The 15,782-nt window shown below is 45.7% G+C and overlaps 1 pseudogene; it reads right to left on the bottom strand.

The window, feature by feature from the left end:
- Positions 1-12,302: 12,302 nt before the first annotated feature.
- On the bottom strand, positions 12,303-13,470 carry LOC123159907 (uncharacterized; annotated as a pseudogene).
- Between the last annotated feature and the right edge of the window lie 2,312 nt (positions 13,471-15,782).

The raw sequence follows: 15,782 nt of genomic DNA, 5'->3' as shown, positions 1-15,782 counted from the left end.
AGTAGACAGTCGGAAAGTCGTCGTGCTAAGGCCCCCATAGGACCAGCGCACCAGAACAGCAACCGTCGCCGATGAAAATAACGTAGGTTGGAAGGATTCAACCCGAAGACACACAAACGTAGATGAACAACGACGAGATCCGAGCAAATCCACCAAAGATAGATCCGCCGGAGACACACCTTCACACGCCCACCAACGATGCTAGATGCACCGCCGGAACGGGGGCAAGGCGGGGAGACCTTTATTCCATCTTCAGGGAGCCGCCGCCGTCTCGCCTTCCTGAGCAGGACACAAACCCTAACAAGACTGAAAAAACGACTAAAAACGGAGCCCTCCCGCCGGCCCTTGGCAGGATCCACCGCGCCCCCATGGCCCTAGGGCCACCGGAGATGAGGCGGGCCTGCGGCGGCACCGGCGAGAGGCAGAAACCCTAGCTTTCTTTCTCGGAGGAGGAGGAGCGACTTGGCATTAGGGGGGGAGGGGGTGCCAGGGAATAGCGATGGTTTGCTATTTGTTCTTAATTTACGCCATGCCCATCTCCAGTTCATCTATAAAGTAGGTTGTCCTTCCTTAAAGGCATGTGATGTTGTCGGTAGCTACCAGGAACATGAGAATCACGATTGGATTGCAGAAGGGTGCTATCAATGATTTTATTATAGTTTTGGTGCCCAGGCTCATCTGCACCCGGTTAGAAAACAATTCGTAAAAAATTCAAAACAAATTCAAAAAATTCCAAATAAAATTTGTGTTGTAGAAAATTTGATGCGTGAGGCCCGCTCCAAGTTTCAAGTCATTTGGACATATGAGCAGCTCTCAGCAAAAAAGACAAATCAGGCCAAAACAGTAAACATTTTTACAGACCCCCAATTTGTTTTTTTACTGAGAGCTGCTCATATGTCCAAATGACTTGGAGCGGGCCTCACGCATCAAATTTTCTACCATACAATGTTTATTTGGAATTTTTTGAATTTTTCTAATATTTGTTTTAATTTTTTTCGTCGGCGCAGGTGCGGATGAGCTCAGGTGCAGAAATGGATTTTTGCTTTTCACGGTTGTTTTTATCAATGTATGGAATCAAAACTCTCATCCAATGTCTTCGCTGGGCCCATTCATTTGAGTTCGCCCCGAGGCCTCCGAAACTCCAAGACCGGCGCTGTGTCCACCTCTTCAGTATCAGGTGCTGCGGTATCTCCATCAACCCCAGGACATCCATCACCTGCAATCACATCACTTCTTCAGTTCCAAGTAAGTGAGTGTGGCAAAAAAAAAAAAAAGACATACTTCAGTATGTGGCAACAGGGCATCCCCATATGCTCGAACAGATCACGCTCACACTCAAATTTATCTCCATCGTCAAGGATCCTCACTTTATAGATAACCCTTACCCATTTCTCCCGCCTCTCTCCCTGAGTGTGCGTTTCTCTGTATAGCTTCTTCTTTTCTAATTCTTCATTTCAGCATGCATGGGCTTGATACAGCAACTCACCAAACTTCTCAAACATGGCTCTCGTGTAGATCTTGCGTGCGGGCCTCTATATCGACCATATTGCATTTCACCATGGCCCCTCCCTGTACAAAACACAGCTTAGTCCCCTCCCTTTGTCAGTTATCATTAAAAAATAAAGAATATATAAAGCACTCACGTTTTTAGTTCATTTCTCCTTGTGATGTACCCTCCGTCTGAAAATACTTGTCATTAAAATGGATAAAAAAGAATGTATCTAAAACAAAAATACGTCTAGATACATCTCCTTTTATTCATTTTGATGACAAGTATTTTCGGACGGAGGAAGTACCAGCTATTATCAGATGTGCGGAGCAATCTGATCATGGCTGGCTGGGCACTCACACCGACCTGACCTGCTGTTCTCTGACACGGGCTTCCCCTATAATTACAGCATAGCATTAGAAAATTGGGGGATGGGATGCATTCATTTTTCCCTCGCTGAGCACCCACACCGGCCTGACCTGCTGTTCTCTGATACACCGCTAGCACGCCCACCGCTGTCGCTGCCCACCCAACTCTATTTTTCCCTCGGCTCGATCCCCTTTGCCACAAATAGAGGACGATAATGGGGGATGGGATGCATTCATTTTTGCACGCGCTGACCTGTGGATCCAGCTGCTGTACAGCACTAAACAGATGACCACGGCGCGACGGATGCGCGCTACCCCGCCGTTAAACGCACATCCACGGACGAGCCCCCCCATTGTCTGACGCCCCACGTGCAGGAACCCACCGCCATGTATTCCAGCTTATTCGGTACTTGTATATCGAATTGAATAATGTTTGGCACACATCCCACAGCTCACCTGGACGGCCCAGATATCAGGATCACCTGGTCCTGGGAGCCAAAACGCCCCTCCCCTGTACTATATGGCATTCTTTCAGGTAATAGTAGGATGCAGTATGCTGATTGGGTTTCTTATTGCACATATATACTCAACACATTACTCAAGTTATTTGACCTGACATATGATGTATCATGTTCATTTCTTCCAGTTCATAGCATGTGAGATTTGTAACAATTTCTCTCTCACATGATAACATTACTTTTGTGTGACTTACTGGGAGAAGAATATATAGCCTCAGACATTAGTATGTTGACCCCAATAAATGAAGGCAGCATTTAATTTCTCCATAGTTCTAGTCTGTATAAACTATAAACACAGAGAAAGTCCAGTTTTGTTGATCTCTCATCCGGCTGTCCGGGGAGTTCTGATATGTGGCATGTGCATTAGTCGGACAGCGGCAGTCTCCGTGCAGTGATCATGGACGCCTCCACTGAAGTTTTATTATTACAGCATGTGTGGCATGCATCCTCGCCATGCCACACGTGCATTTAGTCTGGCTGGCTTTCCATATATATATATGAGATACTTTTCACTCTGTACAAGAATCTTTCTTTCCTTTTTTTTTGTGGGGGAAACATTCAAGCATCTTGCACTAAAGCTTGTTGCTCTTGAGTGTGATTGAACACACATTTATTTGTACCAATCTCATCAATATATATTGGTAATGAGTGGGAAGGGGGTTGGAGCATGAAGGGTGAGAGTGACAAACCAAGTGGTCTGAGAACCGGTCCAAGGATGTTTTGTTGGAAAAAGGATTAGGATGCATTGGGAATCAGACCTAGAGACGCATTATAGAGGGCCGTGAGTATCCTTAGACACATAGATCAAGATAAGTTTCTTCAGCTATATCCTCAGACACATAAGTCCAAGGTAGATCTCTTGAAAAATAGGGATAAGATGAAAAAAGTGCATGCTTTCTTTTTTTCCCGAGAAGGCAATACTTTCAAAGTGGGCCGATTTGTATCACCTTGGCTGGTTGGTTTTGGATCACGGTTTTATGCATGTATTTCCCAAGCCCTCTTTATCTTTACGCGTCAGTTATGTTTTGGAGTAGATGCTTTTTATTTTCCCTCCGGCGTTGATTGGCAAGGCTTAGATTTCACTAGCAAAAGAGCCTATGTGTTGCAACAGGAGAAAAAGATATCACATGCCCGGAATCCAAATAATCATGAATTAAGACCCCAATAGGTCCATGTTCGTTATTTCAACATGACATCCCATCTGTGTTGCCATTTGTCAATCGTCTCATTCTCGCATACGATGATCATAGTGCTCACAGAACCAGAACACGCTTGAATGTTGTCAATCATAAGTCGTCTTTCTCGTGGCATAAGATGAGATTTTTCCCTTGCTACATTTTTTCCGTCTACAATTTAGTTTGTCAGGTGTTCATTTGCTAGATTGGTGCCGGTACGTGCGCTATTGATTAAGGTTGCGGTTAAATAGCATTTAAAAAATGGTTAAGAGATGAAAATAATATCATATTCAAATTCTACACATTTTGCTAATCCAATTTCATAAATGACATGTTAAAATTGGAGTTATGGTTTAAAAGATATGCATGTTTCAAAAAACCATTTGTTCTACGTAGACCGCGGGTTAATTACCATAAAAGACATGGTGTTTTTCTATAAAAAAATAACTATGGGTTAATTACCTGAAAGTGTAGGGGGGGTTTCTGTAAAATAAGAAAACGGATTCGTTTCACGACTTAAGATAGGACTGCGGGTTGATTCTTTGAAACATAATGGTGTTTTCTGTAAAAATGCATGACGGACGAACATAAACACTAATCTCTTTATTAGTATACTAGCACATATGCCCGTGCGTTGCAACGGGGAGAAAAAATGTCGCACTCCCCTAGCCGAATAAGTATCAATTTTTCCTTACATGAAAAAGAATTAAGCTTTCAACTAAGGGATGTATGTCAGGCGGCGGGAGCTCCTTGTAAGAGCAACTCTAGCAGACCCCGCATCCCGCCGGCCCGCAAAACGCGGTTGTAGTTCGTGCAAAACAGCTTTTGCGGGCCGGCGCGGGCTGACACAGATGCAGACCCCCCAAACGGATCAGTAAAAAAGTATATTCACAGAATATGCTGTTTTACGGGTCGGCTATGCGGGTTCTGCTCTTTGCGCCGCTGCATCCCGCATATCATCAGTCCGCAAATATCAAATCCAACATAATTCAACAATAAAAAACAAACTGAATTATTTAAATCAAACATAATACAATAATCATCCGCATTACAAATAATTATTCAAATCACCATAGCAAACTTAAATAATGCAATACAAAACTTGTCATGAATATAAATACAAATGAAGACAAAAATTAGTCATTCTCCAGCCCTTTACCAATGGTGCTCAATGAGATCTTCCTGAAGTTGAAAGTGTGTGTCTGCATTTTCAATCTCCTTGTATGTCTAAAGAAAAGCTCTAATGCGGTTTGGGTCTCTAGCTGGTTTGACACGGCTACCCACATTGTCGTAAAAGAATTCTAAGTTCATTCCTCTTTCATCTTCAAGAATCATATTGTGCAGGATAACACAGCATGTCATGATGTTCTTCAAGGTTTTCTTATCCCAAAAATGAGCAGGAACACGGACAATGGCAAACCTAGATTGCAAAACACCGAATGCTCTTTCAATGTCATTTCGGGCTGCCTCTTGCACCCTTGCGGTTTCGGGCTGTTTGGCGATTCCGAGGAATGCACAGACGCCCGACAATAGATCCTCGCCTCCTCTTCCGGTACTGGTCTTCATGCTCCTTCACGGCAAGCGCCATGAATAATGTTTGCTGCCGAAAGGTCGCAAGCATGGTCTCGACATCCGAGTCGTCTGAATCGGACGAATCGGATAGCAAGAAGTTCTCGCACGGGGTCAACTCCATCTACACGCACACCGGCGCGTCAATCTACTACACAGCTCGAAAAATCACAAAAAAGCGACTAACCGGGTGATCCCGGGCGGCGACGAGGGGGTGCGCTCGGCGGTGGTCGATCCCCGGCGGCGGCGGCGGCGACGGGGGGCGGTGCAGCGGCTCGGCGCGGGAGTGTGTGGAGCGGCCCCGCTGCGCGATTCCGCCCGCAGATATGGCCGGAATCGCCGGCGGCTGGCGGGCGGAAGCAAGGGTGGGCGGTGGCGGAAAAGAGCGCAGGGCTGAAATGTCCCTCCCGCCAACTGCTTCTCTGTGACGGTTATTTTGCGGGTCGGAGGCAGATGCGGGATCTGCTAGAGTTGCTCTAACATGGAGGAGGGCGTTGGTAGCCTGCCTTGTCAGCATGTTCTTGGGCACCATCGTGTCCGGGTCTGATTTGCATGCATGCATGATGAGGCCTCCAACTGCATGATCTTGACGCCATAGCCTTCTCATCTTGTTTCCGCCGCCACGTTGCCGGTGTGTACCGGTGCTGCAATGGCTTAAATTGATTTATCCATCAGAAATCACTTAAGCCCAACATGACTGGCCTAGCTCCATTCTTGGCAATTGACCATTCTTTGCTCTATAAATTCCTTTCCTTCTTAAAGGCATAACAGATTTTAATCCTTTTCTTCCCTAATTAATTCCTTTCCTTCTAAAGGCAAGGCGAGTTTAATTCTTTCAAGGAAAGACTGATTAATTTCCTTTCCTTCTTTAGGGCAAGGTGAGATTTATTCTTCTAGCCAATCGTGCATGTATCTCCTTCTCTATCCTCCATCCTCCAGCCAACAAGCATGCATGCACCTTCTTCTTTATTTTGTCTTTCTTTTGTTGTTTCTTCAGACTACTCATGGATGTATTTAAATCGGTAAGATTTTATTTAAAGAAGCGAGGTGGGACTAATCAGTACCATTAGATATATAGAAGCGGTAGTGTCCTTTGGATAATAGGGTGCTGATACGGAGTTTGAACCTTCACCAGCGTATATTTTTGAGCGGAGGAACAGGTCAAAAATACCAACATATGAAGAAATTAATCTCCGTTTGATTCAACAACAATAGGTTAGCTAGGTGGCTTGGTTTGTTCATTTGTCTTAAATTAAGCGGGTGGGTTCGAGTCCCCACAACGCCATTTATTTTTGATTTGAAGCAACTTTTTCATGTACAACACAATAAATTGCATGACGGACGAAAAATAAATTGCATGACGGATGAAAAATTAGATGACGAATGAAAAATGTGTATGGATCAAAAAAAGTGAAGAAACAATCCTTCTTTTAATATAAGGTAAAGATAAAGATAAAGATAAAGATAGGTACAGATTCATTAGCCAGAAAGTACGTTCCCATGGCGATGAACTCTCGAGCGTCCACTACTTTTTTTTAGGGAAACATCACTCAGCTTTATTCGACGAACCCTTTACAGGATCATGGGGGTATCAAGACAAACATGCGGCCGCTATCAAGGGATAAATCAAATCTAGCTAGGTCATGAGCTTCATGGTTGCTACTTCTCCTTTCATGTACAACACAATAAATTGCATGACGGACGAAAAATAAATTGCATGACGGACGAAAAATTAGATGACGAATGAAAAATGTGTATGGATCAAAAAAAGTGGAGAAACAATCCTTCTTTTAATATAAGGTAAAGATAAAGATAGGTACAGATTCATTAGCCAGAAAGTACGTTCCCATGATGATGAACTCTCGAGCGTCCACTACTTTTTTTTAGGGAAACATCACTCAGCTTTATTCGACGAACCCTTTACAGGATCATGGGGGTATCAAGCCAAACATGCGGCCGCTATCAAGGGATAAATCAAATCTAGCTAGGTCATGAGCTTCATGGTTGCTACTTCTCCTTTCATGGCTAAACTGGCAAGCTTCAAATTCACCCTTATTAGCACCATCACTATAACTCCATTTAGACCACCCGCTCTTTCAGAAATACCCTTTACCACGATCGCCCACTACCTTTTGATCGCATATTCTTACCTTCATGTATGGAAGACAATGGGGTTTGGATCCTTGCCAATAGTAGAGTAGAAGCACCACGTTCATTCTTGCATACACATTGTTTTGTTTGATGCATAGTACTATAACTGCCTTCAAGGGAGCTATACTCCAAATAAATGAAAACTGTTTAACAAAGTTTTCATCGATATGAATTAACCTTGGATGCCGTCTTGGACCTATCATTCAACATTAACTGCCATTGCCAAGTTCTAAGTGTCTGCGCCGCACATTGGGATTTCTTAGGCAAATATGTGTGGTATTGTTTACCGTGTAAAAGCGAAACAAAACAAGGGCATGTCGTGACCCAAATCAGGCAGGGAAGAGCTTAGCACCATTAACGAAGTGGTGATGAAGCGCCCGCGGATGGTCATCGTCAGTGGCCGCCGACAAGATCTTCCCGCCTTCAATACTACTCACCGTCTAGGTCTTCCCGCCGCCGTTGGTCGCCATGTTGTCGGGGGGAGAGAGAGAGAGAGATAATGGATTTATGGCGTGGCTTTGGGACAATGCGCGCAGTCTCCCGCTCGGCCCTGCGTGTGCAACCGCTTGCCCTCGCTACAGTCACTCGGTCCCGACTCGCTGGAAATAGTTGATTCGTTCCTCCAGAGGTAGGCGATGGGCTGCTTTGAAGAGCATGCTATGCAGGCCGAGGTGCACGCGCAAATAACTAAATGGGCGAAAATTTGGTCCAGAGCCTACATGTGATGCAAGCAACCAAACAGGTCCCCAAGCTTGTACATCTTAAAAGGTTGAACAATGCACCTACACTCGGGACACAAGTTTTGGCTCTAGGGAGCATATGCTCCCCAGTGAACAGTAAATGACAAACAAATAGGAAATAAATTTTAAAAATTCTTTTTTTTAAAGATGTTCATGTTAGTGTAATAAACGTGCTTGCCAATTTTTATGCAAAACGGGATAGCAGTGCTGCTCTGCGGAAATAACAAAAATGACATTTACGTTTGTGTCCTTAACTCGAACTCACTACTTAGATTTACCCCTAATTTCAAAGGTTGCTCAAATTTGCCCCTCTGTCGTTAGGTGCCCTTATAGAAATGTCATTTCGTGTCGTTTTCGGCTAGTTAAAGGTCTTTGACCATTTACTCGACAGTTTTGCCCCTCCTTACAGGTGGGACCCTTTGAGGTAAAAAATAAAGGAATAAAACAGAAGTCAAACTAGGCGTGGTGGATTACATATGGGACTAGAGAGTCAAAGCTAGTCTAGTCAGTAAGGACTGGCCAAACTAGATATAGGTCCCACATGTCATTCTCATATTATTATTTTCTTAAATATTGTTTACATGATTCTTAGAGGGGAGGACCCACTTGACGGTTTGAAACAGGGGTGGTTAAGTACTAAGAAGAGTTTAACCCTAATCTAACTAGTAGAACACTCGTGCGTTGCTCCACGCTTTTAATATATTTTTTCCTGTCACCTATGAATACAATTCATATCAAATTCCACATGTATAGTTTTTTTCTGATTGCGCATACAATGTGTATCATACTTCGTGTGTATAGACGAAAAAGGGTTTTTCCCCGCTTTTATATATAAAACAACCATCACCACAACATTCGGGAAAGAAGATACAAACGCAATCCACCACCACACTCAACGCACACACCAAATAGTTGGAAACTAAATGAAATCCACTTCACCTTGAATGCAACTCAATGATGTATAGATAGAGAGCATTAGTGTGGGACGGGGGAAGTACAAACTAAGATCTACTTGATGTGCTTAAGATATTCCTGTACAAGGTGAGGAATGTTGTCTTTAGCTTCATTGGCACGATACTTAGCAAGTATAATGACATTTTATATCCCAACTCATAACCATCCTTCATAAGTAATGTATAATCAGTATGAAGATTTAATCGAGTTAAAGTTTACCTATATATTTCTTGTGCACATCTGTAGTCCAATTTTTTATCAATAAATCACTCAATATCTTCTTATTTCTCCACCAACTATCTCCACAACCATGTTCGCCACCTCAATTAGTGAGGGATCCGGCTCCCAATCCTTCCTTCTACCACCATCAACACACGCTTTGAATTTCAAACACATCACGATGCATTTGTGCTATATTTCACACCAAAGCTCTCTCTATCTCTCCCCCTCTTAGTAATCAAAGCGCGTGGGCCCGTGGGGGAGGGGGTGGCAGTCCCCCATCTGAAATCCCCTCTTCACACCCTATGTATTTGTTCTCGCTCTCCCTCTCTGTCTATCACCCTATATATTTTTGCGTGTTGGTGTAGCACAGGATCATGATTTCTGATTCTTTTCTGAGGTGAGACTATATTCACATTTAATTCCTCTGAAGGTGAAAAAGATGGCCTAATTGGCGGATAGTGATTAAAAATTGGCTAGTCCACATCCAAAGGCCCTACCTGAGTGACCTGTTTTGTTTCAACGGCTCTATTTGTCTACCCCGACTTAATAAAGCTTCGCGAGATTGTCTCAAAAAGAAACTGGAACAAAACTATGGAAAGTCAAACGCAAGGATAGATGAACGTGTCATATTATTTATTTCACAACAATTGAGATGGTGCATCTTAAGTAAGTGGGACATGTATCCTTAGCCTGCGTCTAGGTTCCATATTCAAATAATCCATGTACTGACTACTCTCTCCTTTCCTAAATATAAGTCATTTTAGAGATTTCAATATGGACTACATACAGATGTATATAAACATATTTTAGAATATAGATTCACTCATTTTAGTCCATATATAGTCTATATTAGAATCTCTAAAAGGTCTTATATTTAAGAACAGAGGGCATATTATTTTCTTATCATATATAAGTTCTTTGACCTTGCACGACCAATTCTGCCCGACCCATTTGTAACTTAGGAAGACTATCTAGCACCACACCACGGGTCACGACCAGCAATGAGGTATCCTTCATCCCTGTAGTGGCATTCAATAGCAAATGGTCAAGCCTACTCGGCTCTGCTGCTGTCGACGCCACCCACGATGCTATAGGAGCATTTTTTCGTTAAAGGATGGATTTTATTGTCTTAAAATAGAGCATCAAGACATAGAAACACAATGAGCACACACCCAGCTTCTGCATAGCTAAGATGAAAACAGCCAACACCAACTCACGCACATAAAATACACCAACGAATAGCAAAGTCATATAGGACCAAAGCTATGTGTAGGCGAGGGAAAAAGAAAAAAAGCCCCAAAGCAATCAGATCCGCAATCGGCAAACTATAACAATGACCATATCTACACTAACCATCTCATGACACTATATAGATGACGATGTTCTTCAACAACAATGCCCTCGGGAAGGGAATGACACTCAAGCGTCGCCGTCACTGGATCTAGCAACCCAAGGCTAGAATCTAGGAGCATAGGTGGGTCCCATGTATTGAATTAATGTTGAATCTTGTGTAATTAATTTTGATCAAATTGAAGATATGATGCTCGACGTAATCATAAATGAATGGTGTAATCGGTTTCCTATAATATGCAAGTTGTTGTTGTTGTAATGCCCATCCATCCATAATACCGTTATCCTGTTGTAGTAACTGCAGGGATTTTCTCTGCGCGCTGCTGTAGCACATGATCATGATTTCTGATTCTTTTCTGAGGTGAGACTATATTCATCATGTTTCTTTCTTATGTAGAAGTTGATGCATGTTGTTACCTTTTGATTTATTTCCAGTGTTTGTTAACTGGCTACCCGTTTCTTTCTGAACACAACTTTACTATATGATATTCTTTCATGTAACAATAGGATCCAATATGCTGATGGGCTTCTTATTGCACATATATACTCAGCATATTACTTATTATTTCACCTGAATTATGATGTATCGTGTTCATTTTTTTTCCAGTTCACAACATGTGACATTTGTAACCATTTGTCTCTCACATGATAACATTAGTTTTTGTGTGACTTATTGGGAGAAGAATATATAGCCTCAGACATATGTACGTTGACCCCTTAAATCAAAGGAGCATTTAATTTCTCCAGAGTTCGAGTTATGCATAAACACATAGAAAATTCAGTTTTCTTGATCTATCATCCGGCTGTCCAGGGAGCTTTAATACGTGGCATGTGCATTGGTCGGACAGCGTCAGTCTCTGTGCAGTGATCGTGGACGCCTCCACTGAAGTTTTATAATTACAGCATGTGTGAAATGCATCCTCGCGCTCGCCATGGCACCCAAGTTCCATATCTTCAAGAAGCCATGTACACTATGTGCATTTAGTCTGGCTGGCTTTTCATATATACACAATAAATGTGTGTTTAATCACTCAAGAGCAACAAACTTTCTTGCACGAAAGCTTGTTGCTCTTGAGTGATTAAACGCACATTTATTTGTATCACTCTCATCAATATATGGTAAAGAGTGGGAAGGGGGTTGGAGCATGAAGGGTGAGAGTGACAAACCAAGTGGCATGAGAAGCGATCCAAGGATGATTTGTTGGAAAAAGGATTACGATGCATTGGGAATCAGAACTGGAGACGTATTGTAGAGGGCCGTGTGTATCCTTAGACACATAGATCAGGATCTCCTTCTGCATCTATATCCTGAGAGACATAAGTCCAAGGAGGATGTGCTGAAAAATAGGGTTACAATGAGAAAAGTGCATGCTTTCTTTTTTTCCCGAGAAGCGAAGGCTTCAAGGTGGTGCCGGCGATTTAGTTCTGGATGACGGTCTGATGCACGTATTTGCTCAAACCTCTTTATTTTGACGCATAAATTCTGTTTTGGAATAGATGCTTCTTATTTTCCCTCCGACACTGGTTGACAAGGCTTAGGTATCATTCATTAGGCAGAAAATACATTCCCGTGGCGTTGAACTCTAGATCGACCATTACCTTTTTTTTTGAATTTTCAAGGGGGGGGGGGGGGGGGGATTTCCCCACCTGAATTTATCATTTATCAGGGCCTGAACACCCAAGTAAAGCGTTTTGCACAAGTACATTTTACACAGACCTCAAGAAGGAGGAGAGAGGAGGAGAGGGGGGGGGGGGGGGGTGCAACATCAGGGGGTACAACACTCAAGCCACACATCCTCCGCTTGCTTAAGGGCGGTGGGGAGTCGAATGTGCCAGAGCACGGCGTCCTCTCTACAAGACTGGAGTAGTCGGGAAAGCGAGGGGTGGCAGGCCCTATAAGAGGACCGCGTTGCGGTGCTTCCAAAGCTGCCAACAACAGAGGAGTAGGAAGGTCGCTCCTGCCCGGGGAGGCACCGAGCTTGGGGGAGACATGAGGTGGAGCAGCTTGATGGAGGAGACTGCCGGCATCACCCCAACCAAGGCCCAAAACTGCTAAACAAAGGGGCAGGCGAAGACGAGATGATCCGCAGACTCCAGCGGGGCTGAGCAGATGGGGCAGCCCGCTTCGGCCGGCTCAACAATGTGCTTCCACAGGAGGACATCCCTCGTGTGGACCCGAGCCTGAACCAGAAGCCAAGCAAAGAAACGGACCCGGCTGGGGGCGTAGTTGGCCCAGACGAAGTCGACGAACGGCGCCCTCACACCACCGAAGTGGCAGAGCTGGTAGACCCCAGCAGATGAGAGCGTGGCGCCTTTGGCACAGCCACGGCGGAGGGTCCGCTCATCCGGAGCCGCCGTCAGAACCAGCGCCTGGATGATGGGGAGCAGGACCCCTCGCTCGCGGGCATCGGCGTGGTTCAGGCGCGGGACAAGCCCCCTGTCCAGGCCGTGCTGGACCACATGCGCAACCGAGACGTCTGGCAGGGTGACGTGGGAGAAAAGGGAGCTCATCTGGACAGAGAGCACACTGCCGGGCAGCCAAGAATCAAGCCAGAAGGCCGTTGTGCGGCCGTCCCCGACGGAGACCCTCGTAATCGCCCTGTACAGAGGCATGAGTTTTGCCAGGGAGGCCCAGTGAAGCCCGGAGAGCGAGGTGACCGAGGCCGGGGTGAGCAGTGAGCGACCCAGCTCACCCCAGACCCAGCACGCCCACGGAGAGTCCTGGCGGGAGTGAAGACGGTGTAGGAGCTTCATCAGGAGACACCGGTTCTAGACCGGCAGCGCGCGCACCCCCAAGCCACCCTCATCCTTGGCGCGGACGACACGGTCCCAAGCGACAAGGCACTGCGCTCCCGACGCCTTGCCTACCCCGGACCATAGGAAGGAGCACCGCAGGGCGTCGATCGTCCGGAGGACGGAGTGAGGGACCTCCATTGCCGCCATGGCGTATGTTGGAAGCGCGTCCAGCACGGCATTGAGCAGCACTAGACGCCCCCAAAGGACAGCAGCTGGGTGCACCAGCCAGAGAGGTAGCGCTCGGCCTTGGAGATGAGTGGGGGGAAGTCATCCATGGTGAGCTTGCGGTTGGAGAGTGGGAGGCCAAGGTAGATTTGGGGGAAACCCCCCACGACGCACTCCAAAACTCGCACCATCTCTTTAAGATCGCTCTCCGGGACATGGATGGGTGCGACGGTGCTCTTGTGGAAGTTGATGACGAGCCCCATCGCGGCCGCGAAGTCATCCAGGATGCCTTTGAGGCGCTGCACCGCGTCCAGCTCGGCCCTGATGATGATGATAGTATCATCCGCGTACTGAAGGACGAGCGGAGGGGCATCATCGACGAGAGGGTGACGCATCCCCCCACCACCCTTGATCATCTGCTGGAGCACATCCGCAATGAGAAGGGACAGGTAGGGGGAAGGGGTCGCCCTGTCGGAGCCCTTTCTTGCAGTTGATCCACCTTCCAGGCACACCGTTGAGGACCACCGCGGACATGGAGGATTAGAAGATCGAGTCCATCCAATCACACCATAGGGAGGGAAACCCGCGCACCTCCAGACACTACAAAAAAATACACTTCCGAGATGATACGTATTTGTCACAGTAGGTCACGTTTTCTGTCATGCATGTACATCCATGACAATTTTATGACAGAATAAGATAGTCATACCTGTGCTATCGTAGAAGTGTTCCATGACATTACCGAAATTATCATCACGGAAGTGTCCACTTCCATGACGATAAATCGCGCGTCATAGAAGTGCTTTCGTCAAGGGTGACCGACACGTGGCATCCATCATAACGGAACGCCGTTAAGCTATCGGGTCCAATTTTGGATCCGATAACCCGTTAACAGCTCGGACCAATGGGGATTTTCCACGTGTAAAATACTCATTGGCTGGAGGAAACACGTGTTTGCTCACTATTGGGACAGATGTCATCCACTCATTGGACAGGAGGCGCCTATGATACGTCGACACGTGGCACGGCCCAAAAGAGGCCCATTCCGGTGAAAAGGCCAAGGCCCACCATGTTTTTTCAGGCACTAGTGGGCTGGCCCGTTAACAGCCTGCCATGTTTTGGGCCAAATTGAGGCCCATACCAGATCAGGCCTGTTCATAGCCTACCGTGTTTTGGGCCAAATAAAGGCCCATATCGGATCAGGCCCGTTAACAGGCCACTGTTCTTTTGGGCCCATTCTAAGATAGGTTTGTATTTCAGCCTGTTAAATGCCCGTTACCAGTTCGGCCCGATAATAGTTTTGGCCTGTTAGCGGCCTGTGGTGCATCTGGGATGTTGTCGGACCGGTTTAACTTTAGGCCATTTAACGGCCCATGCAGACACTGGGCTATTTCTTGTTCGAAGTAACTTTAGGCCTCGTAACGGCCCGTAGTCTTCGTGGATAAATTTCAGCCCAACTGGCCTACCGGCCTGTTAATGGCCCGTGTAACAGTTGGGCCTAATTACAGCCCGCGTTGAATACGGCCTACTTACAACCCATCTGATAATGGCCCATGACACTTAGGCGTATGGCCCGCGTAGATACCGGCCTGCTTAAAGCCCATAATTTTATTGGGCTGAATGGGCCCGTGATATATTTTGGCCTGTTAACTGCTCATCCTATCTGGGCTAAACATGGGCCTCGGGCAGTTTCGGCCTGTATTGGCCCGTGATTTTTTCGGCTCAACGCTAGCCCAATCTAGGTTTTAGCCTGTTAAAAGCCCATTGTATTCTCTGGCCCAGCTGGCCAGAACTTTACTCAGCCTGTTAAAGGCGGGAAACAACCATAAGATTTAGACCTGCTAATGGCCCAAGATGATTATAGGCCCACATTTTGGTCCATATGAGTAATGGGCCGCCCTGAAGACCGACAATACTGAGATCCACTGAACCTTCCAGCCTAAATTACAGCATACCGACCAAGAATAAACCTAGACTATACAACAAAGAAATTATAGCATATTACGTCCCCTCGGCATCAAAGTTCGCCGCCAGTGATAATAGAGGGCAACCAGACAGCAGATTACATAAACTGGGCAGGTCACCACCAGTGGAAGTTAACAGGCGGACAAAATAATAGACAGAACCGGCAGCACTTCAACACAGTTCAAGAAAGGTTAGCCCGGCCCAGCTGCTGCAGCGCAAGCAGCTTAGCAACCTGATGAGACTGCGCTTCTTTGGCGCTCATATCCACCAACTTAAGCTGCATAGAATCAACAAACGTCATCTACTTACGGTTAATCTTG

The sequence above is a fragment of the Triticum aestivum genome, chromosome 1D (assembly GCF_018294505.1).
Source record: "Triticum aestivum cultivar Chinese Spring chromosome 1D, IWGSC CS RefSeq v2.1, whole genome shotgun sequence".
NCBI classification, from domain to species: domain Eukaryota; kingdom Viridiplantae; phylum Streptophyta; class Magnoliopsida; order Poales; family Poaceae; genus Triticum; species Triticum aestivum.
The sequence above is the reverse complement of the archived record's forward strand: the minus strand, read 5'-3'. Positions and strand labels throughout refer to the sequence as shown.